The 22,708-nt window shown below is 39.1% G+C and overlaps 23 non-coding genes across 23 annotated transcripts; all 23 read right to left on the reverse strand.

The window, feature by feature from the left end:
- Window positions 1–9,983: 9,983 nt before the first annotated feature.
- TRNAT-UGU (transfer RNA threonine (anticodon UGU)) lies at window positions 9,984–10,056 on the reverse strand. Its single transcript has one exon. It is a non-coding gene; the product is annotated as a tRNA-Thr (tRNA).
- A 166-nt stretch (window positions 10,057–10,222) lies between these two features.
- TRNAT-UGU (transfer RNA threonine (anticodon UGU)) lies at window positions 10,223–10,295 on the reverse strand. The gene has a single exon. It is a non-coding gene; the product is annotated as a tRNA-Thr (tRNA).
- A 165-nt stretch (window positions 10,296–10,460) lies between these two features.
- Window positions 10,461–10,533, reverse strand: TRNAT-UGU (transfer RNA threonine (anticodon UGU)). The gene has a single exon. It is a non-coding gene; the product is annotated as a tRNA-Thr (tRNA).
- A 166-nt stretch (window positions 10,534–10,699) lies between these two features.
- Window positions 10,700–10,772, reverse strand: TRNAT-CGU (transfer RNA threonine (anticodon CGU)). Its single transcript has one exon. It is a non-coding gene; the product is annotated as a tRNA-Thr (tRNA).
- Window positions 10,773–16,346: 5,574 nt separating this feature from the next.
- Window positions 16,347–16,419, reverse strand: TRNAT-UGU (transfer RNA threonine (anticodon UGU)). The gene has a single exon. It is a non-coding gene; the product is annotated as a tRNA-Thr (tRNA).
- A 166-nt stretch (window positions 16,420–16,585) lies between these two features.
- Window positions 16,586–16,658, reverse strand: TRNAT-UGU (transfer RNA threonine (anticodon UGU)). Its single transcript has one exon. It is a non-coding gene; the product is annotated as a tRNA-Thr (tRNA).
- Window positions 16,659–16,825: 167 nt separating this feature from the next.
- On the reverse strand, window positions 16,826–16,898 carry TRNAT-UGU (transfer RNA threonine (anticodon UGU)). The gene has a single exon. It is a non-coding gene; the product is annotated as a tRNA-Thr (tRNA).
- Window positions 16,899–17,064: 166 nt separating this feature from the next.
- Window positions 17,065–17,137, reverse strand: TRNAT-UGU (transfer RNA threonine (anticodon UGU)). The gene has a single exon. It is a non-coding gene; the product is annotated as a tRNA-Thr (tRNA).
- Window positions 17,138–17,304: 167 nt separating this feature from the next.
- On the reverse strand, window positions 17,305–17,377 carry TRNAT-UGU (transfer RNA threonine (anticodon UGU)). Its single transcript has one exon. It is a non-coding gene; the product is annotated as a tRNA-Thr (tRNA).
- Window positions 17,378–17,781: 404 nt separating this feature from the next.
- On the reverse strand, window positions 17,782–17,854 carry TRNAT-UGU (transfer RNA threonine (anticodon UGU)). The gene has a single exon. It is a non-coding gene; the product is annotated as a tRNA-Thr (tRNA).
- Window positions 17,855–18,020: 166 nt separating this feature from the next.
- Window positions 18,021–18,093, reverse strand: TRNAT-UGU (transfer RNA threonine (anticodon UGU)). The gene has a single exon. It is a non-coding gene; the product is annotated as a tRNA-Thr (tRNA).
- Window positions 18,094–18,259: 166 nt separating this feature from the next.
- Window positions 18,260–18,332, reverse strand: TRNAT-UGU (transfer RNA threonine (anticodon UGU)). Its single transcript has one exon. It is a non-coding gene; the product is annotated as a tRNA-Thr (tRNA).
- A 166-nt stretch (window positions 18,333–18,498) lies between these two features.
- On the reverse strand, window positions 18,499–18,571 carry TRNAT-UGU (transfer RNA threonine (anticodon UGU)). The gene has a single exon. It is a non-coding gene; the product is annotated as a tRNA-Thr (tRNA).
- A 166-nt stretch (window positions 18,572–18,737) lies between these two features.
- On the reverse strand, window positions 18,738–18,810 carry TRNAT-UGU (transfer RNA threonine (anticodon UGU)). The gene has a single exon. It is a non-coding gene; the product is annotated as a tRNA-Thr (tRNA).
- Window positions 18,811–18,977: 167 nt separating this feature from the next.
- TRNAT-UGU (transfer RNA threonine (anticodon UGU)) lies at window positions 18,978–19,050 on the reverse strand. Its single transcript has one exon. It is a non-coding gene; the product is annotated as a tRNA-Thr (tRNA).
- A 1,122-nt stretch (window positions 19,051–20,172) lies between these two features.
- TRNAT-CGU (transfer RNA threonine (anticodon CGU)) lies at window positions 20,173–20,245 on the reverse strand. Its single transcript has one exon. It is a non-coding gene; the product is annotated as a tRNA-Thr (tRNA).
- Window positions 20,246–20,411: 166 nt separating this feature from the next.
- TRNAT-CGU (transfer RNA threonine (anticodon CGU)) lies at window positions 20,412–20,484 on the reverse strand. The gene has a single exon. It is a non-coding gene; the product is annotated as a tRNA-Thr (tRNA).
- Window positions 20,485–21,128: 644 nt separating this feature from the next.
- On the reverse strand, window positions 21,129–21,201 carry TRNAT-CGU (transfer RNA threonine (anticodon CGU)). Its single transcript has one exon. It is a non-coding gene; the product is annotated as a tRNA-Thr (tRNA).
- A 166-nt stretch (window positions 21,202–21,367) lies between these two features.
- On the reverse strand, window positions 21,368–21,440 carry TRNAT-CGU (transfer RNA threonine (anticodon CGU)). The gene has a single exon. It is a non-coding gene; the product is annotated as a tRNA-Thr (tRNA).
- A 159-nt stretch (window positions 21,441–21,599) lies between these two features.
- Window positions 21,600–21,672, reverse strand: TRNAT-CGU (transfer RNA threonine (anticodon CGU)). The gene has a single exon. It is a non-coding gene; the product is annotated as a tRNA-Thr (tRNA).
- Window positions 21,673–21,838: 166 nt separating this feature from the next.
- On the reverse strand, window positions 21,839–21,911 carry TRNAA-UGC (transfer RNA alanine (anticodon UGC)). Its single transcript has one exon. It is a non-coding gene; the product is annotated as a tRNA-Ala (tRNA).
- Window positions 21,912–22,077: 166 nt separating this feature from the next.
- TRNAT-UGU (transfer RNA threonine (anticodon UGU)) lies at window positions 22,078–22,150 on the reverse strand. The gene has a single exon. It is a non-coding gene; the product is annotated as a tRNA-Thr (tRNA).
- Window positions 22,151–22,554: 404 nt separating this feature from the next.
- TRNAT-UGU (transfer RNA threonine (anticodon UGU)) lies at window positions 22,555–22,627 on the reverse strand. The gene has a single exon. It is a non-coding gene; the product is annotated as a tRNA-Thr (tRNA).
- Window positions 22,628–22,708: the final 81 nt, after the last annotated feature.

A 22,708-nucleotide genomic window follows, 5' to 3' on the forward strand; every position in this document is an offset into this window, starting at 1 on the left:
CCGAAGTTAATAATGAATATTGCAATGATTCAGATGAGATTAAAAATGACTTGGTAAGTTATACTTATGGCCATCAATGAAACATTTAAACTTTTTCTTTTATTGAAATCTTGGACTATTATCAAATACTCTATCCTTGATTTGTTGTTTTAACTTAAATACTTCCTGGGTTTAGGATGAATTGATATATGAAGGAAGTCATCTATCTAAGAAGGAAAGTGCCCTATTAATAAAAGCTCACATCCTACGGTTCCATTTGTCAGAGGAGGTCACATCAAGTCTGCTTCAACTTATACGCTGGAATTTACCGGTTAATTCTAACGCAAACTTCCAAACAACAAAATATTTGTTTCTCAAGTATTTTTCGAGTTCAAAGTCATTTGTAGAACCTCATTATTTTTGCAAATATAACTATCTTGGACCAAATCGAAATTCTGAAGAAAATTTGGATTGTGATATTTGCCATGAATACCTGAATGTAGAAACTTTGCTGAAAGAGGATTTCTTAGCATATGATCTTCCCAGCCAACTACAGAACCTTTTGGAGCTCTCAAACCCTGTTTTATCTAGTAACGATGAATATTTTGATGTATGCGATATAAGGCATTCCTCTAAGTACCGGAAAAAAATTACGTGAACAGGACATATCAGTACCTTGAAACACTTATGGTGTTCCAATTTTTCAGTCATCCAAGTTCAATATATGGCCACTTCAATTAACTGTTAATGAGCTTCCACTGAAAGCTAGGGCACGAAATACTTTGATTGCCGGCCTTTGGTTTGGCTATAAAAAAACCTAACATGAACTGCTATTTCAAGCCATTTGTTGAATCGATGAATGCTTTGTCTTCACAAGGAATAACTTGGGAAACTAAAGATAAGAAGAAAATTCACTCAAGAGTTTATCCTGGGCCTTGTGCAGTGGACTCAATTGCTCGATGCATAATGCTCAATATGACCCAATTCAATGGAGAGTATGGTTGCCCTTGGTGTTTACACCCTGAAATGTATGTTAGTAATACGAGGGTGTATCCATTTAAAGACCATAGCAATGTTTTGAAACGCAGCCACATTAGTGTAGTGAATGAAGCTAAGGAAGCTGTAAGGACAAGTTATTTTACCAATGGGATCCATCAGTTCTTTTACGTCTGAATTATTTTGATATCGTGGACGATGTAATGGTGGATTATATGCATGGCTTATGCCTCGGAGTTTTTAGAAATACAACAAACCTTTGGCTAGACACTAAAAATCATACTAAAGATTTTTACATTGGAACACTTTTAGCTATAAAAGTGCCTAAGGAGTTTTCAAGAAAGTCAAGGTCTTTCGATACACGGGCTTATTGGAAAGCATCAGAATGGAGAAATTGGGCTCTTTTTTACTCACCTGTAGTGTTAAAAGGAATTTTACCTCGAAAATTTTACAAAAATTGGATGAAATTAATAGCCATTAGTCATGCTTTATTAGCAAAAACCATTCAAACTGATTGTTTGTTTGAAGTGCGAGAAATAGTTAGTCAGTTTTTGGCTGAGTATGAAAAGATTTATGGTTCTGAGTATATGTCATTTAATGTTCATCAAATCCTTCATCTAGTGGATTGGGGACCCTTGTGGTGTTATTCAACATTTCCTTTCGAATCTAATAATGGACGATTGTTAAAGTTGTATAGTGGAACTCAATTCATACAATTACAAATTTCCCAAAAGTTCTTATTCCTGCAGTTCTTGCCTACAATAGTTATAGAAAATGATGCGTTTAAAAAAAGCCTTTGCTTGAAACATTTTTCTACTCTTTGACTAAATTTTATAGTCTGTTTCCTTCAACAAATCTTGAATTTAAGTCTGTAGTATTGAGAAAGTCGAACCCACGGTATAAGCAACAAATTAATGACGAGTTTTTATTATTACAAAAAAATATAAACGCTCAAAACCTTACTGTGCATAAAAATGTAACTGTCAATGGTATTTTCCTTAGCCCAAAGAGTTTAAGCGGCAAAACCAATAACAATTATTTGTGTGTTGAAAATCAAGGTGATTTTGTTTTCCTCAAACTATGTAACATTTATTCGACGCCAGACAATGACGTTTTAGTTTCAGCCAAAAGGTTAAAAACGAAAATGGAAAACGATTTATTACAAAATACCATGTTTACGTTTGAGGAAACTGAAACGCCATTCCTAGCCTCTATTGAAACTATTCGTATCAACAAATGTATTAATCAAAAATGTCTTGATTAGAATCAAGACTTAAAAAAGTATCGATAAGACTGAGGTTGTGGTCGTACTATTAACGGGTTAAGCACTAATTTGTTCTGAACATGTCTCTGTGCTTCCGAATCATCATCGTGTTCTTCTTCTGATGAAGAAGCGGTTAACTATGAGGAAACTCAATATTATGAGGAGAAATTTACAGATGATTTGGTATGTTTTATTGCAATCCCCCATAGAATTGAAATAGAATAATGACGTGCTGCATGATTACAAACTACCCGGTCTATTTTTAACTAATATTAGAGCTGCGGCTAGCAGCACTCAGATAGAGACCAATAGATCAATCCATTTTTCCCATAGGGGAAGCGCGCATATAAGGGCGTGATCGAGCCCCAACGTTAGGTGTTTGCCTTCGCTCCAAGAATCACCGCTAGAAGCAATGCTAGTTGGCTAGCCTTGTGTAGTGAGCTACGCCTCCATCTAGCGGTGATTCTTAGCGCGAGGCCAAACAGCTAAGGTGGAAGACTCGCCCCTGTGCGCTGGTGTTTCTGTAAGCAATTAATGGATTGGTTATGTTACAGGACAAACCATTATTCGAAAACTCTAACCTAACTGCCAAGGAGTGCTTACTCCTTGTTATGAGTCACGTGCTAAGATTTCACACTTCAAATGAAGCAACTGAGAGCCTTTTAGAGTTACTCTTTTGGCATTTGCCTAAGAACAATTTTTTTACAATCACGAAATATCAGTTTTTCAAACATTTTACTGGTGCGTGAGGTTTAGTGACTCAACATTTTTACTGTCAAAGTGAAGAGTGTTGTAACTACCTTGGATCACTGGCTGACGGGGAAAGCGATCTCAGCTGCACAATTTGCAACTGTGTTTGGCAAAAAGATGATATGATTAAAAGGGAAAACTACTTCCTGGTATTTAATTTCGAAGAGCAAATAAAAAACTTGTTGGAACTACTGAGCCCAGAACTGACCATTAAAAATTGGTCATTTGATGTGTCAGATATATCCGAATCGAGATGTTACAAAAACAAAAAACGATCAAAACACGACATTACGATCACCTGGAATACTGATGGCGTTCAGGTTTTTGGATCATCCAGCTTCAATATTTGGCCGCTCCAGTTTACAATTAATGAACTACCTTATCATATTAGATCAAGAAATACTCTCATTGCGAGCTTATGGTTTGGTGATAAAAAACCTAACATGAACACGTTTTTGTTGCCTTTCGTTAAAATCATGAATAAATTATCTGAAGATGGAATCACTTGGCAAAATGCCAACAAGGAAACCATAACTGCTAGAGTTTTCCCTGGTCCTTGCACCGTGGATTCTGTTGCTAGGTGCATGGTAATGAATATGTCTCAATTTAATGGAGAATTTGGGTGCCCTTGGTGCTTAAATCCAGGTGAAGTTATAAATAGGGGACAGGAACACTGTAGAGTATATGGAACTGGAAATTTTCAAAGTAGATCTCATGAAGGAATACTTCAAGATGCTAGAATTGCTACTGAAACCGGATTTATTCCAAATGGAATAAAGGGTCCTTCTGTGCTATTTCAACTTAACTATTTCAATACTTTTGAAGACATTGCAGTTGATTACATGCATTGCCTTGACTTGGGTGTAGTACGTGCGACAACTAGCCTTTGGCTTGATTCGAAGAACAGCAACGAGGTGTACTACTTGGGTAGAAAAATAAAGGAAATTGATAGACAGTTACTCGCGATTAAGGTCCCTAGAGAGTTTTCTCGGAAGCCAAGGTCACTCAAACATCGACCGTTTTGGAAAGCATCTGAGTGGCAGTCTTGGGCGCTCTTTTATTCTCCCATAATTATGGAGGCGTTTTTGCCTAGATAATATTATCAAAATTGGATATTGCTAGTTAAGATTTTTCATGAACTTCTTGCGAAAACTGTTGCAATAGATAAATTATTTCAAATACAAGAAATAGTTTTGGATTTTCTAACCAACTATGAAAACCTGTATGGCAAAGAAAATATGACGTTTAACGTACACCAAATATCTCATTTGGTTGAATGCGTGTCAAACTGGGGATCTTTATGGAATTATTCGGCCTTTCCTTTTGAGAATAATAACGGACGGATCCTTCGACTCTTTAATGGTACACAATTTGTTCAATTGCAAATCGCACAGAAATACCTTTTACTACAAAATATCCCTTCTCTAGTTATTCATGGTAATGCTTTAAAAGACAACCATCTAATTGAGCGTTATTTTGACAAATTAACAAAGTACTATAGTCTTTTCCCATCTAAATCGAGGATTAATGGCAAAAAGAAACATATAACATTTGGAATTATAGCTTCCAATATTTTCGCCGACAATGATGATTTAAGAATTTGAATGAAAATAACATGACTTTGTCAGACATAACTATCTACAGAAAGGTTTCTATAAAAGGGGTTAGTTTTGTTTCAAAATCTCGGAGCAAAAAAGCAGACGATTCTCATTTTTGTGTTGATGAAAATGGAATAGATAGTTTTCCAACGTCAACGGCTCAAATTTCCTAATAGTCCAAAAACTTAAAGTATTACGATACGCTGTTAACTTTACGAGGAGGACCATAATTCTCGGTGGTTTTTGTGAAGTTAAAGAAACCCGAAACATTTCCTTACTTTCACTTCATAATTTAAAGATGCGAAAGTGCATTTACATTGCTAGTCATAATAGTGTAAAATTGTTAGCAGTTAATCCAATTATTGAAGGTAATTAGAGGTTTATAATTAGTTCTTAATTTGCCAATTTAATATATGGAATGCAGCTATTTGGGTTGAATTATGCTGGCCTCTTTGATAGTTTTAAATGTTTTAGGAATAATTAATACTTGAAAAAAAAATATATTTATTGATATTTCGTATTTTTTTCTTGTCGCTTAAGAGACGCAATGACGTTTTCATACTAAAGGTTTAAAGGAATGGTTCACCCATAAACTTTTTTTGTCTCTTAGCGTCAATAGTACTTTTATAAAGATAGTGGTACTACTGAAATTAAATTATTAGCGATAATTTTCATTTTATAATTAAAATAAAATTTTATATGGACAAAACCCTTAACCCCTATCTCTAAACTTCACTGTCGTGCTTTTCCAGACCTGCCAGATGACTGGCTGGTTTAAATAGCGTTTAGCCAATGAGATTTTAGCACTCCAAGCAGAAGAATTTAGGTCGGGTTTTTTTTGAGTCTGACAATTTCGTCTTCAAGTTTGTTTAGCTCTCGTTAGTCGTTTCGTTGATCAATTTGAATCAAAATGAATTTCCGAAATGCCAAGTTGTATTATAAAAGACTGTCAGAGTATTAACTCTAGGTGTGCGGTTAATTTTTATACTGTTCCCGATCACTGTAAGTACCCTTATAGTGCATCAAAATGGTTACGATTCGCTAGCGTACTAGCTAGGCCTTTGCTACGGCCGTCTAGGAGCAGAATTGACTACGGCTCTACCGGCGCTGCCAACGTACCTTGTCGCCGGTCTAGCGCTCAACCGCGTAATAGTCGAGTTTACTTTTTAGTAGAAGCTTGTCCTATTGATACCTCGGCCAATAAGATGGAGGACTGAATTAATATTTGAGAGTGACGTATCGCAGTCTCTCTGGCTTTGCGGAAAAGCACCATACAGGCGCTATAAGGTCCTCAATGCAATTAGTTTTTCTGATTTAATTTAAAATGTACTTTATGTAAAATTTTTTCAACTCTCGAAATCTTAGTTTTGGGTGTAATTAAAGGTATTACAGCAAAAAAAGTTTATGGGTGAACCATTCCTTTAAAACTCTGTATGCTAGTACAAGAGTTTTGCAATGTTAGGTGTGAAGATATGTCTCCACTGAAAATTACTTAGCATTCCTAAAGATTAACACCGAATGATATCTATAGAAAATGTAAATCATAAATTCTTTAAGAATTCTAGAGTTATAGAGAATAATTTCTGAAGAAAAGTATTATAGTAAATTCTATAGGATTTCGAAAGAGTTTGTACAGAATTATTTCTTAATAAAACTATTATAGTAAATTCTTTAGGATTCCGAAAGAATTTTTACAGAACTATTTCCGAAGAAAACTATTTCGGAATCCTAAAGAATTTACTATAAGAGTTTTTACAGAATTATTTCTGAAGAAAACTATTATAGTAAATTCTTTAGGATTCCGAAAGAGTTTTTACAGAATTATTTCTGAAGAAAAATTCAAGTTCTAAATTATTAAGGATTCCTAAAGAAGCGTAGAGAAATAATTCTGAAGAAAAATCTATATCATTTATTCTTTGGGATTTCTAGAGGATTTACACGGTAGTGAATCCTCAAGACAATAATATAAAGAGCTCTTAAGAATTTGCAAACGGGATCATTGGGGAAAAATTCCCAAAAACGATGTTCCCAAGAGCACGTTAAAGACCCATAGATATTTCCTAAGGAACCCAAAGAAAGATTTTGTAAGGGATTGCGATGGTTATAATTACTAAGTTTCAATGCAAATTGAATTGCGAAGATTTTAATTACGAAGTTTCAATGCAAATTGAATTGCGAAGATTTTAATTGCGAAGGTTCAATGCAAATTGAAATGCGATGGTTTTAATTATGAAGTTTCAATGCAAATTGAATTGCGATGGTTTTAATTATGAAGTTTCAATGCAAATTGAATTGCGATGGTTTTAATTATGAAGTTGCAATGCAAATTGAATTGCGATGGTTTGAATTACGAAGTTTCAATGCAAATTGAATTGATAGTCCACGGTGATGAAAGATTAGCGAGTGAAGTAATTGAGGTTTAATCGGGTGGTGAAGGAGGGGGGATTTGGGGTGTTTCACCACCCTCGGACACGGGGTAGTCAGTTCCTGTAGAGTAGGCATTCTGACAAGTCCCTTATTCCCTCAAAACTTTGTCGCCCAGAAGCTAGGCTTACAGAAGTGAGCTAAACTTCCGACAGTACATATACAGCCTTTATTAGGCAACCCTTGTTTGAAGAAGTTATTTTGCGAATCCTTTTACGAGCTTCTATTTTGTTTGTGGACCAATTGCCAAGTAGTAAAAGAGTTATGTAGCGAAGTTGAAGCATTGGGATATATTTTTTGGAATTGTTGAAAGGTTGTTTCTTTGTGCATCTTTGTTGTTCTTAATCCAAAGTCACTTTTACTCTTTGAACGTGCCAATCCAAAGCGTCTGAATATCAGTAGAGAAATTGAATATGGATATTTCTTGATATGTCATGTCTTGTTGGGTTTTTTTTTCCAAAATGATAGTTCGGGAAGTTCTATTGGTCATCGTATTTTTTAACTATACATTTTAAGTATTTTATATTACTCGTGTTGGCTATGATGAAACATCTTTCTGTTGGCGCATGTTGATACGATAGGAAATTACTGATTTGTCGAAAGAATGTTGTACTTGGTTATATTAGTTGTGTAAATGGCGGGGGGGGGTTGAAGTAAAACTTTACCATTTACTGGCTATTATATATTCATTTAAATAAAAAATTTTAGGCTATGTTTTTAAAATTTTGTCACGCAACTATTAACTTAAACTTAAAGAACACTGCTGTTTTATAATCATTATTTTGTGCATGGGCTACCAAAAAGACAATGAAATGGTTGTTAAACTTAAATTTTTTTTTATATTTTCCAGAACATTTTTGCAAATTCTACCCCTGTTGATTTATAGGAAACGTCACCTGTCACGCAGATAGATTACCCTAGCTGTTTAGAAACACTAAGAGAATATGCAAAACTTTCTGGAATATTTTGATTGAAAAAAAATAGTTATTTTTTATATATGGGGCAATGTCTATAATTTTTTAGTGACGACAATAGTGAAAAGTTCTATTACACTTTAAAATCAATTTCTACACAAAGTGTAGAGTGTTAATTAATCAGACAATTAAATTAGTTCATATATTGCTTAGGCAAAATACTAATACTGGTATATTATACAAAAATTATACAAAGAAAAGGATATAATAAAAGATATTATTTAAATTTAAAATTTAAGCTATTTGGGTGTTCTAGTTCTAAATACATAAAATTAGTTTAGATTTTTTTTTAACTTTTTAAAATGAGTAATGAATAAATTTAAAGAGTGTCTTAACGTTAAAATATGTAGAGCGTTGGTAATGAAGTTGTGAAACTGATATTTAGTGAACCCTTTGTGAAAAAATTAATTGGAATTGATATTGGTTTAAAATTTGGATACTAGTGTCTAAATTTCAGTTCAACAAGTCTGTTTTAAGTAGCCTTTTTACGAGCTTATTAATAAATTAAATTTCATTGCAACGCTTTACTAACAGGGGTTACGCTTCTAGTTTTTTATACCTCTTGGAAATTCCATAATTAAAGCAAGATTCGTGGTTTTTTTCTCTCGTAGCAATAAGCTAGGCCCTACAACCCTCCCTCCGCTCCCTTTTAACAGCTATTGCCAAGACAACTCCGAAATGAACCTTGAACCAACGTAAACCTTAAACTTTCTTGAGGGCCGATAATTTTACCTAGTCATGAATTACTCTAAGGTAATACGAAACTATTCGTACATCTCTGGCAGGATGTATCGTAAAGATATCCAATATAACGGTTCACACAGAACACTTTGGAATCACAAAGATATCCAATAGAGTGATTCATGCAGAACACTTTGGAATCACAAAGATATCCAATAGAGTGATTCATGCAGAACACTTTGGAATCACAAAGATATCCAATAGAGTGATTCACACAGAACACTTTGGAATCACAAAGATATTCAGTAGATTCACACACAACACTTAGGAATCACAAAGATATCCAATAGAGCGGTTCACAAAGAACACTTTGTACCTGCAAAAGATTCAAAATAAATGGTACACGCTTCACACCCAGAACTGTGAACCGAAAGTACACTCAGATTTAGATGATGTACTACAAAACTTAAAAAAAAAAATTACGTTCACAGCTATTGCCAAGACAACTTCGAAATGAACCTTGAACCAACGTAAACCTTAAACTTTCTCGAGGGCCCATAATTATACCTAGTCATGAATTACTCTTAAGGTAATATGAAACTATTGGTACATCTCTGGCAGGACGTGAAACCATCTGATACATAACATTAATTTTAGGGTTTACTACGGGTTCATTTTTTAGGAATCCGGGCGCTTAACATTCCCTTTAAAATGTCTGTACTCTTTCCAAAAGCAGAACAGTGACGTCAGTCAAGTTACTGACGAATCTATCTCTTTTTCTAATCACAGTATCGCTGACCTCGTACCAGCCGTTGTCTTTTCTCACAAAGTTCACATAATGTCCCTCGGCTAACGATTCACCTTTATGAATAATCACCCCTTTAGTTTTAAAAAGCATCTTGTTCATTGTGACTTTTTGATTTTCAAAACTTGATATTTTGGTCGAAATCTTAATTGGTCGACCATCTTTGTAATCTCCACGTAAAAGACACAGAAATAATAAATTTCTCAAGCAACTATTATTTTAAGTTTTTCAAAATTTAAAAGCTACTAAAACTAGTTCAAGTATCATAACAACGAGGCTCCGACGAGAATCGAACTCATGATCTCCTTTTTACAAGACAGGCGCTTTAACAACTAAGCCACGGAGCCTTGGTTCCGAAGCGAGATTAAAGCTGAATATTTCCGTAATTTTACTAAATTAAATCCTTCGCAGTGTTTACCTATTCTTTGCACTAATGTATATCTCAAGCAACTATAATTTTTAGTTTTTAAAATTTAATAGCTACGAAAACTAGTTCAAGTATCATAACAACGAGGCTCCGACGAGAATCGAACTCATGATCTCCTGTTTACAAGACAGGCGCTTTAACCACTAAGCCACGGAGCCCTGGTTCCAAAGCGAGATTAATGCTGAATATTTCCGTAATTTTACTAAATTAAATCCTTCGCAGTGTTTACCTATTCTTCGCATTAATGCATTTCTCAAGCAACTATTATTTTAAGTTTTTCAAAATTTAAAAGCTACTAAAACTAGTTCAAGTATCATAACAACGAGGCTCCGACGAGAATCGAACTCATGATCTCCTGTTTACAAGACAGGCGCTTTAACAACTAAGCCACGGAGCCTTGGTTCCGAAGCGAGATTAAAGCTGAATATTTCCGTAATTTTACTAAATTAAATCCTTCGCAGTGTTTACCTATTCTTTGCACTAATGTATATCTCAAGCAACTATAATTTTTAGTTTTTAAAATTTAATAGCTACGAAAACTAGTTCAAGTATCATAACAACGAGGCTCCGACGAGAATCGAACTCATGATCTCCTGTTTACAAGACAGGCGCTTTAACCACTAAGCCACGGAGCCCTGGTTCCAAAGCGAGATTAATGCTGAATATTTCCGTAATTTTACTAAATTAAATCCTTCGCAGTGTTTACCTATTCTTTGCATTAATGCATTTCTCAAGCAACTATTATTTTAAGTTTTTCAAAATTTAAAAGCTACTAAAACTAGTTCAAGTATCATAACAACGAGGCTCCGACGAGAATCGAACTCATGATCTCCTGTCTACGAGACAGGCGCTTTAACCACTAAGCCACGGAGCCCCGGTTCCGAAGCGAGATTAATACTGAATATTTCCGTAATTTTACTAAATTAACTCCTTCGCAGTGTTTACCTATTCTTTGCATTAATGCATATCTCAAGCAACTATTATTTTTAGTTTTTCAAAATTTAATAGCTTCGAAAACTAGTTCAAGTATCATAACAACGAGGCTCCGACGTGAATCGAACTCATGACCTCCTGTTTACAAGACAGGCGCTTTTTTTTTTTTTTTTTTTTTTTATTATAAAACAAAATTGATACAAACGTCAAAGATAATCAATGCTACTTTGTGCACATCAGGAAATATCGAACAATTACAACCAGTCTAAGAATTGTTTTATATGCTTTAAAAAATGTTCATCACGATTCAATAACAAGAAATGGGAGCTTAAGGTTAGACGTAGTTCGCGTTTTAAAATAGCGTAACAACGTTTTTCTAAAATAGCTAACGAGACTTTGGCAGTACTAATTAAAAACGAACGTGCATTTAAAACCAGCCATTTAAAGAGTGACGTTAAGAAATGAACGAATTTCACACGGGATTTAGGGCGAATGCCAGCCGAATAATGTTGAAAGATGATAAAAGAGTCCCTGCCGGGCGTACAACTGCCCAGCACACTGTCAAGGGCCAAGCCTAATTTAGTGACAAAGAGGGACTGCCAGAGCCGAATCGTAAAGGGGCAGCGCAAGAAAATGTGCTCTAAAGTTTCGACATTGTTGAAGCAAAACACGCACGTGGGGTTAGACGAAAGACCGATGGCGAAAAGCCGCTCAGACGTAAAAATAGCCCCATGCACCACTTGAAGGTTTACGTCGCGATGAGAAGGACGAAGCAAAGACGAGTGTAACGTTGACCAGGCAGGGCGAGGCAGGGGACCCCCAAAGAACCGGCGCCAGGCATGCTCACCTGGGGACTCAGCAACGGTGGAGAGCGCAAAACGACCGTAGATGACCTTGCTGGTCAGGGCAGTCAAGTTGAAATCCGCACCCGTATTATCGACTAATGTCACACCGACCGTACGGCAGAAGCGGCGCCGCGACCGAACGCGGGAAAGCCAAGTCTCCGGGAGAACAGAATGGATATATTGAACCGCAGTTGTAAGCCACGACGGGCAAGGGGCGTCCGAAGCTAGCCCACACAGGTCAGCAATCGCGGGACTGGGTAAAAAACCCGGAACCACTTCGTAAGTAAAATCCCGTAAGCGATACAGACCGTGAAAAAGAAAACACGCACGAGCACGCGGACTGAGACCGGACATGTCAATACGCGGGTTGAAGAATAAAACCGAACTTAATAAATCGGGCGGGTCTCTTAAATGCAGATTCTGAGTGGCACAGAATTCAGACCAAGCGAGCCAAAGCTCACGATACCGGGGTGAGAGCCTCGCGACATACGAGGCAGGGAGCGTGCACCGCAAAACGTCAAATCCCGGGTCCAAGGCATCCAAGGAAGGACTCAACAAATACTGAGCCAGTTCGTACGTACGTTGCGCGTCGGCGCCCGTAATATACCGTAACAGTTCTTGCAAGCGAAACGTGAGTTTCTTCGTGCGCAAGTCAACCAGCCCAAAGCCGCCGACCTTCTTCGGACGCGTAAGCAGAGAATAACCGACCGTATGGGCGCGATTACCCCACAAAAAATCCAGGGTTTCCCGGCGAAAGTCGTCCTCAAACCGATGCGGTAGCGCGAGGGACCGCAGCGAATGCCCCAGTAACGACATGGCCAAAGTGTTGACCACCACGATCTTGCCCGACAAGGAAAGGCGCCGACCTTTCCAAGCGCGAAGGACACGACGGAATTTAGCCAAACGCGGGGTCCAGTTAAGATCGTCCGATACCGCGCCATCCGTACTGAGAAAGATGCCCAAAATCTCGAGCGGGTCGGACGAAATAGTGAGGTCCGCAACGGTGGATGGGGCCCGACCCCGGTTGCAGCCCAACCACATACCCCGACACTTGGAGATGTTCAAGTCGGAACCCGACGCGAGGCCATACCGCTGATATTCCCGCACAACTTCCAAGACGGATGCTGTATCACGGACCACCAAGGCATTGTCATCGACATGAACCCGTAACAAGGGAGGAGGCTGAGAGGTCGGCCAAAGAATCCGGTCGATAGCGGGACGGCATTCCAAGGCGTAGCATAGGGGTTCGGAAGAGAGAACGTAAAGCAAGGGACTAAGCGGACAGCCCTGGCGGACCGATCGACCGAGCTGAAAAAAGTCTGTTAAATATCCATTTATTTTCAGGCAAGACTTGCTGCCAACGAGAAATAATTGAATCCACTTGCGAAAAGGCTCGCCGAAGCCAAAAGCGCGAAGTACCGCAAAGAGGTAGTCCCACGAAACCTGATCAAACGCTTTCGCGAGATCTAATTTAACGAGGATACCCGGCCCGCGAGACCGCTGCAGATAGTCCATGATGTCGGAGAAAAGGGCGGGAGTACTGGTCGCGGAACGTGATCGAACGGCGCCCGTTTGCGAACCATGAATTAACGATGGAAAAATTGAAGAAAGCCGTGAACCGAGTACTTTCGCGACGAGCTTATAGTCCGCGTTTAGCAACGTGATGGGGCGTCTGTTCTTGACATCTCTTAAATCACCGGCTTTAGGCAGCAAGATAATGAGCCCTTCCTTCATAGAAGGAGGAAGGCGACCCTCCGAATGACAATGGGAAAGGAGTGCAACAAATTCTTCCTGAATATGTGGCAGCACGAATCGCCAGAACTCGTTCGTGAAACCGTCAGTACCCGGGCTTTTGCCGGCGGGAGCGCAATTTAAGACCATTGAAATGTCCGCCCACCGTATCGGGGCATCACAAACCTGCGCGTCGGCCGCACAAAGTCTGTTAGTAACGAAAGACGCGTAAAAGTCAATTACAGCCCGGTCCGTAGGACGTCTACGAGACATCGCCGCGAAGTGTTCAAAATAGCGCTGCCGAACGGCCCCCGGTTCCGTGAGGAGCTGCGCGTCAGGCGCCAAGACACATTTGATCGACTTAGAAGACTGCCGATGACGTTCCAGGCGGAGAAAAAAGGACGTAGGACGCTCACCGGCCGAGCGCCATTGCTGGTTAGCCCGAACTACTGCCCCCTGCAGCACCCCCCTGTCGAAGTCGTTTAAGGCCTCCTTCGCCGCAAGAAAGTCCGCGAGACCAACCGAGGAATTAGATGCGGCCAGCTGAGTCTTGGACAAGGCTTCGCGTAAGCGAGTTCGTTCGGCGCGATCACGCGAGGCTTGAACCTTCCCGTACAACATGGCATGTTCGCGTAGGGACTGCTTTAAAGCTTCGTACCATGCAAATTTGTCCGGCGATTCGCGAAAGCGTTGGCGACTCCGGCGAAGAATGCGTAAGACCGCCTGGCGGTAGGCGTCGAACTGCAAGAGACGCGCATTAAAAGACCACGTACCTGGGCCCATCTTAACGCCGTCCAAGACGAGACGGAGTTCAAGGGCGCGATGATCCGAAAGGGGACACGGTAAGATCTGACAGGTCGTAACATTCTGACGATCCTCCCCGGCAAGGAGAACATAGTCGATGCGCGATTGAAGATAAGAGCCATACACGGGACCGGACCAGGTCCAGTCAAAGTTGTCCGCATGTGTTGCGCGCCAAACGTCAATGAGGTGGGTATCACGTAGAAATCGGAATAAGGCAGTCGAGCCCAAACGCGAAGAGGAACCAGACAATGGTCGGCGATCCAGACCCGGCTGCGCTACGTCGTTAAAATCCCCGACGACTAGGGGACGCGAACAGCGCGAGACCACCCCCCGCAAGCGGTCATAAAAGGGCAAACGATCGGGCGCGACATTCGGAAGATACACGTTCACGATATCCAGAGGTTCGCTGTCAATGGACAAAGACGCCAAAATAAACCGGCCCTCTCCACTACGGAGGACGCGGGCAGGCAAAACGTCAAGACCCGCCCGAATGCAAATAGCAACACCGCGAAAACCGGAAACAGGGTCATTATCAAAATAAATGGGACCGCGCCAAAGAGACCGAAAAACCGCGACATGGGAGCCCGACCAGTGAGTCTCTTGGAGACACAAAACGTCGAAACCCTTGCTCCATTCAACCAGTTCTTTCATCTTCGCCAGAGCCCGCAAACCGCGGACGTTAAGAGAAACGATTTTTATCATTGAAGGGCGAGAGCAGCGGAGGGGTCACCTGGTCAGCGATAAGACGTGGAGAAGGAGGCCGACCAAGCAAAGGGAGGTCTGACTTAGGTCGTTTCAGCCCCTGCTTACCACCGACAACACGCCAGTCTCCCTGGCCATCCTCGGGCGAAACGGAAGGTTCACCATCACTACTAGAAACTGGACGTTTCTGAGTCGCAACCAGTACTTCAGAGTCTCCAGGCGCCGCAACTGGTGACCCGCCCTCCGGGATAACCTCGGCGTAAGAAACACCAACCGGCAAGTCGACAGAAGGTGCAGCAGGAGGCAAACGACGAGGTATATCAACATTGGGGCAAACCCGCGCGATATGCCCCTGAGCGTCACACCGGCGGCAAACGAAGAGAGGACAGTCCTTGTAGAGGTGAGAGTTAGACAGACACTTATTACAAACTTTGCCCTGCCGATCATGCCGAACGCGGTAGGAGCTTTCGAGCCCCATGACGTCGACCAAACGCAAACTATAAGGTAAGCTAGAGACACCCTCTGGTAGCGAAACCTTTATCGAGCGTTGCCCGTAATACTTGCCATTTGTACGCTCCCAAACCACCTCACTCTTTAACTCGCAATTATAACTCAGCAATTTGGCCTTTAAAACGTCATCCGATACAAACTCCGGGAGATCAAAAAAGGTAGCAATGATCTCGCGACTCCCAACTTTACGCACCACGCAGTCTTCCGCCTCGAGCCCAAGACCTAATTCTGCGCAATTATCCGCATCTTCCAACGACACAAATGTTACGAAAAATCCGCCTTTCGTACTCACCACCGACGAATAAGAATCCGCACCAAAAGTCAATGACAAAGCTTCTTCAATCTTCGAAACAACGCGCTCCTGACATTCTACAAAAACCGAACGTTTCAAAACTTCCATCGTGTAAGTAGATTAGTAATAATAATAGATTAGTTGAAAAAATAACGGGACTCTGCCCGAGGCAGAGCCCAAAACGCGAGAAACCCGACTCAAAATAGACAGCAAAAAAGAAACTCACGCAAAGAAACGAATAAAAAAGCCAAAAGGCCGAAAAAAACCCGCGAGCAAGAGGAGAAGCCGAGGACGGAGCGAGAGAAAAACGCGACCGCACTCGACGAAAACCAAAACGCCTTTTTTTTCAAAATTTAATAGCTACGAAAACTAGTTCAAGTATCATAACAACGAGGCTCCGACGACAATCGAACTCATGATCTCCTTTTTACAAGACAGGCGCTTTAACCACTAAGCCACGGAGCCCTGGTTCCGAAGCGAGATTAATGCTGAATATTTCCGTAATTTTACTAAATTAACTCCTTCGCAGTGTTTACCTATTCTTTGCATTAATGCATATCTCAAGCAACTATTATTTTTAGTTTTTCAAAATTTAATAGCTACGAAAACTAGTTCAAGTACCATAACAACGAGGCTCCGACGAGAATCGAACTCATGACCTCCTGTTTACAAGACAGGCGCTTTAACCACTAAGCCACGGAGCCCTGGTTCTAAAGCGAGATTAATGCTGAATATTTCCGTAATTTTACTAAATTAACTCCTTCGCAGTGTTTACCTAATCTTTGCATTAATGCATATCTCAAGCAACTATTATTTTTAGTTTTTCAAAATTTAATAGCTACGAAAACTAGTTCAAGTATCATAACAACGAGGCTCCGACGTGAATCGAACTCATGACCTCCTGTTTACAAGACAGGCGCTTTAACCACTAAGCCACGGAGCCCTGGTTTGAAAGCGAGATTAATGCTGAATATTTCAGTAATTTTACTAAATTAACTCCTTCGCAGTGTTTACCCTATTGTTTGCATTAATGCATATCTCAAGCAACTATTATTTTTAGTTTTTCAAAATTTAATAGCTACGAAAACTAGTTCAAGTCTCATAACAACGAGGCTCCGACGACAATCGAACTCATGATCTCCTGTTTACAAGACAGGCGCTTTAACCACTAAGCCACGGAGCCCTGGTTCCGAAGCGAGATTAATGCTGAATATTTCCGTAATTTTACTAAATTAAATCCTTTGCAGTGTTTACCTATTCTTTGCATTAATGCATATCTCAAGCAACTATAATTTTTAGTTTTTCAAAATTTAATAGCTACGAAATCTAGTTCAAGTATCATAACAACGAGGCTCCGACGAGAATCGAACTCATGACCTCCTGTTTACAAGACAGGCGCTTTAACCACTAAGCCACGGAGCCCTGGTTCCGAAGCAAGATTAATGTTGAATATTTCCGTAATTTTACTAAATTAACTCCTTCGCAGTGTTTACCCTAATGTTTGCATTAATGCATTTCTCAAGCAACTATTATTTTAAGTTTTTCAAAATTTAATAGCTACTAAAACTAGTTCAAGTATCATACCAACGAGGCTCCGACGAGAATCGAACTCATGATCTCCTGTTTACAAGACAGCAGCTTTAACCACTAAGCCACGGAGCCCTGGTTCCGAAGCGAGATTAGTGCTGAATATTTCCGTAATTTTACTAAATTAACTCGTTTTTAGTTTTACCCTATTGTTTGCATAAATACATATCTCAACCAGTTATTATTTTTAGATTTTCAAACTTTAGTAGCTATGAAAACTAGTTCAAGTATCATAACAACGAGGCTCCGACGAGAATCGAACTCATGATCTCCTTTTTACAAGACAGGCGCTTTAACCACTAACCCACGGAGCCCTGGTTCCGAAGCGAGATTAATGTTGAATATTTCCGCAATTTTACTAAATTAACTCGTTTTTAGTTTTACCCTATTGTTTGCATTAATGCATATCTCAACCAGTTATTATTTTTAGTTTTCAAAATTTAATAGCTACGAAAACTAGTTCAAGTATCATAACAACGAGGCTCCGACGAGAATCGAACTCATGATCTCCTTTTTACAAGACAGGCGCTTTAACCACTAAGCCACGGAGCCCTGGTTCCGAAGCGAGATTAATGCTGAATATTTCCGTAATTTTACTAAATTAACTCCTTCGCAGTGTTTACCTATTCTTTGCATTAATGCATATCTCAAGCAACTATTATTTTTAGTTTTTCAAAATTTAATAGCTACGAAAACTAGTTCAAGTACCATAACAACGAGGCTCCGACGTGAATCGAACTCATGACCTCCTGTTTACAAGACAGGCGCTTTAACCACTAAGCCACGGAGCCCTGGTTTGAAAGCGAGATTAATGCTGAATATTTCCGTAATTTTACTAAATTAACTCCTTCGCAGTGTTTACCTATTCTTTGCATTAATGCATATCTCAAGCAACTATTATTTTTAGTTTTTCAAAATTTAATAGCTACGAAAACTAGTTCAAGTACCATAACAACGAGGCTCCGACGAGAATCGAACTCATGATCTCCTTTTTACAAGACAGGCGCTTTAACCACTAAGCCACGGAGCCCTGGTTCCGAAGCGAGATTAATGCTGAATATTTCCGTAATTTTACTAAATTAACTCCTTCGCAGTGTTTACCTATTCTTTGCATTAATGCATATCTCAAGCAACTATTATTTTTAGTTTTTCAAAATTTAATAGCTACGAAAACTAGTTCAAGTACCATAACAACGAGGCTCCGACGAGAATCGAACTCATGACCTCCTGTTTACAAGACAGGCGCTTTAACCACTAAGCCACGGAGCCCTGGTTCTAAAGCGAGATTAATGCTGAATATTTCCGTAATTTTACTAAATTAACTCCTTCGCAGTGTTTACCTAATCTTTGCATTAATGCATATCTCAAGCAACTATTATTTTTAGTTTTTCAAAATTTAATAGCTACGAAAACTAGTTCAAGTATCATAACAACGAGGCTCCGACGTGAATCGAACTCATGACCTCCTGTTTACAAGACAGGCGCTTTAACCACTAAGCCACGGAGCCCTGGTTTGAAAGCGAGATTAATGCTGAATATTTCAGTAATTTTACTAAATTAACTCCTTCGCAGTGTTTACCCTATTGTTTGCATTAATGCATATCTCAAGCAACTATTATTTTTAGTTTTTCAAAATTTAATAGCTACGAAAACTAGTTCAAGTATCATACCAACGAGGCTCCGACGAGAATCGAACTCATGATCTCCTGTTTACAAGACAGCAGCTTTAACCACTAAGCCACGGAGCCCTGGTTCCGAAGCGAGATTAGTGCTGAATATTTCCGTAATTTTACTAAATTAACTCGTTTTTAGTTTTACCCTATTGTTTGCATAAATACATATCTCAACCAGTTATTATTTTTAGATTTTCAAACTTTAGTAGCTATGAAAACTAGTTCAAGTATCATAACAACGAGGCTCCGACGAGAATCGAACTCATGATCTCCTTTTAACAAAACAGGCGCTTAAACCACTATGCCACGGAGCCCTGGTTTCGAAGCTAGATTAATGCTGAATATTTCATTAATTTTCCTAAATTAACTCGTTTGTAGTTTTACGCAATTGTTTAAATATATGCGTATCTAGAGCAACTATTATTTTTAGTTTTTCAAAATTTAGTAGCTATGAAAACTAGTTCAAGTATCATAACAACGAGGCTCCGACGAGAATCGAACTCATGATCTCCTTTTTACAAGACAGGCGCTTTAACCACTATGCCACGGAGCCCTGGTTTCGAAGCTAGATTAATGCTGAATATTTCATTAATTTTCCTAAATTAACTCGTTTGTAGTTTTACGCAATTGTTTAAATATATGCGCATCTCAAGCAACTATTATTTTTCGTTTTTCAGAATTTAGTAGCTATGAAAACTAGTTCAAGTATCATAACAACGAGGCTCCGTCGAGAATCGATCTCATGATCTCCCTTTTACAAGACAGGCGCTTTAACCACTAAGCCACGGAGCCCTGGTTCCGAAGCAAGATTAATGTTGAATATTTCCGTAATTTTACTAAATTAACTCCTTTGCAGTGTTTACCTATTCTTTGCATTAATGCATTTCTCAAGCAACTATTATTTTAAGTTTTTCAAAATTTAATAGCTACTAAAACTAGTTCAAGTATCATAACAAGGAGGCTCCTACGACAATCGAACTCATGATCGCCTTTTTACAAGACAGGCGCTTTAACCACTAAGCCACGGAGCCCTGGTTCCGAAGCAAGATTAATGTTGAATATTTCCGTAATTTTACTAAATTAACTCCTTCGCAGTGTTTACCTATTCTTTGCATTAATGCATATCTCAAGCAACTATTATTTTTAGTTTTTCAAAATTTAATAGCTACGAAAACTAGTTCAAGTACCATAACAACGAGGCTCCGACGAGAATCGAACTCATGACCTCCTGTTTACGAGACAGGCGCTTTAACCACTAAGCCACGGAGCCCTGGTTCTAAAGCGAGATTAATGCTGAATATTTCAGTAATTTTCCTAAATTAACTCCTTCGCAGTGTTTAGCTATTCTTTGCATTAATGCATATCTCAAGCAACTATTACTTTTAGTTTTTCTAAATTTAATACCTACGAAAATTGGTTCAAGTTTCATAACAACAAGGCTCCGACGAGAATCGAACTCATGATTTCCTGTTTACGATACAGGCGCTTTAACCACTAAGCCACGGAGCCCTGGTTCCGAAGCGAGATTAATGCTGAATATTTCATTAATTTTCCTAAATTAACTCGTTTGTAGTTTTACGCAATTGTTTAAATATATGCGCATCTCAAGCAACTATTATTTTTCGTTTTTCAGAATTTAGTAGCTATGAAAACTAGTTCAAGTATCATAACAACGAGGCTCCGTCGAGAATCGATCTCATGATCTCCCTTTTACAAGACAGGCGCTTTAACCACTAAGCCACGGAGCCCTGGTTCCGAAGCAAGATTAATGTTGAATATTTCCGTAATTTTACTAAATTAACTCCTTTGCAGTGTTTACCTATTCTTTGCATTAATGCATTTCTCAAGCAACTATTATTTTAAGTTTTTCAAAATTTAATAGCTACTAAAACTAGTTCAAGTATCATAACAAGGAGGCTCCTACGACAATCGAACTCATGATCGCCTTTTTACAAGACAGGCGCTTTAACCACTAAGCCACGGAGCCCTGGTTCCGAAGCAAGATTAATGTTGAATATTTCCGTAATTTTACTAAATTAACTCCTTCGCAGTGTTTACCTATTCTTTGCATTAATGCATATCTCAAGCAACTATTATTTTTAGTTTTTCAAAATTTAATAGCTACGAAAACTAGTTCAAGTACCATAACAACGAGGCTCCGACGAGAATCGAACTCATGACCTCCTGTTTACGAGACAGGCGCTTTAACCACTAAGCCACGGAGCCCTGGTTCTAAAGCGAGATTAATGCTGAATATTTCAGTAATTTTCCTAAATTAACTCCTTCGCAGTGTTTAGCTATTCTTTGCATTAATGCATATCTCAAGCAACTATTACTTTTAGTTTTTCTAAATTTAATACCTACGAAAATTGGTTCAAGTTTCATAACAACAAGGCTCCGACGAGAATCGAACTCATGATTTCCTGTTTACGATACAGGCGCTTTAACCACTAAGCCACGGAGCCCTGGTTCCGAAGCGAGATTAATGCTGAATATTTCCGTAATTTTACTAAATTAAATCCTTCGCAGTGTTAACCTATTCTTTGCATTAATGCATTTCTCTATTATTTTAAGTTTTTCAAAATTTAATAGCTACTAAAACTAGTTCAAGTATCATAACAACGAGGCTCCGACGAGAATCGAACTCATGATCTCCTGTTAACGAGACAGGCGCTTTAACCACTGAGCCACGGAGCCCTGGTTCCGATGCGAGATTAATGCTGAATATTTCCGAATTTTTACAAAATTAACTCGTTTTTAGTTTTACCCTATTGTTTGCATTAATGCATATCTCAACCAGTTATTATTTTTAGTTTTTCAAAATTTAATAGCTACGAAAACTAGTTCTAGTATCATAACAACGAGGCGCCGACGAGAATCGAACTCATGATTTCCTGTTTGCAAGACAGGCGCTTTAACCACTAAGCCACGGAGCCCTGGTACCGAAGCGAGATTAATGCTGAATATTTCCGTAATTTTACTAAATTTACTCGTTTTTAGTTTTACCCTATTCTTTGCATTAATGCATATCTCAAGCAACTATTATTTTTAGTTTTTCAAAATCTAATAGCTACGAAAACTAGTTCAAGTATCATAACAACAAGGCTCCGACGAGAATCGAACTCATGATCTCCTGTTTACAAGACAGGCGCTTTAACCACTATGCCACGGAGCCCTGGTTCCGAAGCGAGATTAATGCTGAATATTTCAGTAATTTTCCTAAATTAACTCCTTCGCAGTGTTTGGCTATTCTTTGCATTAATGCATATCTCAAGCAACTATTACTTTTAGTTTTTCAAAATTTAATACCTACGAAAATTGGTTCAAGTATCATAACAACGAGGCTCCGACGAGAATCGAACTCATGATCTCCTGTTAACGAGACAGGCGCCTTAACCACTGAGCCACGAGCCCTGGTTCTGATGCGAGATTAATGCTGAATATTTCCGAATTTTTACTAAATTAACTCGTTTTTAGTTTTACCCTATTGTTTGCATTAATGCATATCTCAACCAGTTATTATTTTTAGTTTTTCAAAATTTAATAGCTACGAAAACTAGTTCAAGTATCATAACAACGAGGCTCTGACGAGAATCGAACTCATGATCTCCTGTTTACAAGACAGGCGCTTTAACAACTAAGCCACGGAGCCCTGGTTCCGAAGCGAGATTAATGCTGAATATTTCCGTAATTTTACTAAATTAACTCCTTCGCAGTGTTTACCCTAATGTTT

Source organism: Phalangium opilio, unplaced genomic scaffold, assembly GCF_054372755.1.
Source record: "Phalangium opilio isolate 3A_F unplaced genomic scaffold, DU_Popi_V2 ptg000063l_1, whole genome shotgun sequence".
Classification (NCBI taxonomy): Eukaryota; Metazoa; Arthropoda; class Arachnida; order Opiliones; family Phalangiidae; genus Phalangium; species Phalangium opilio.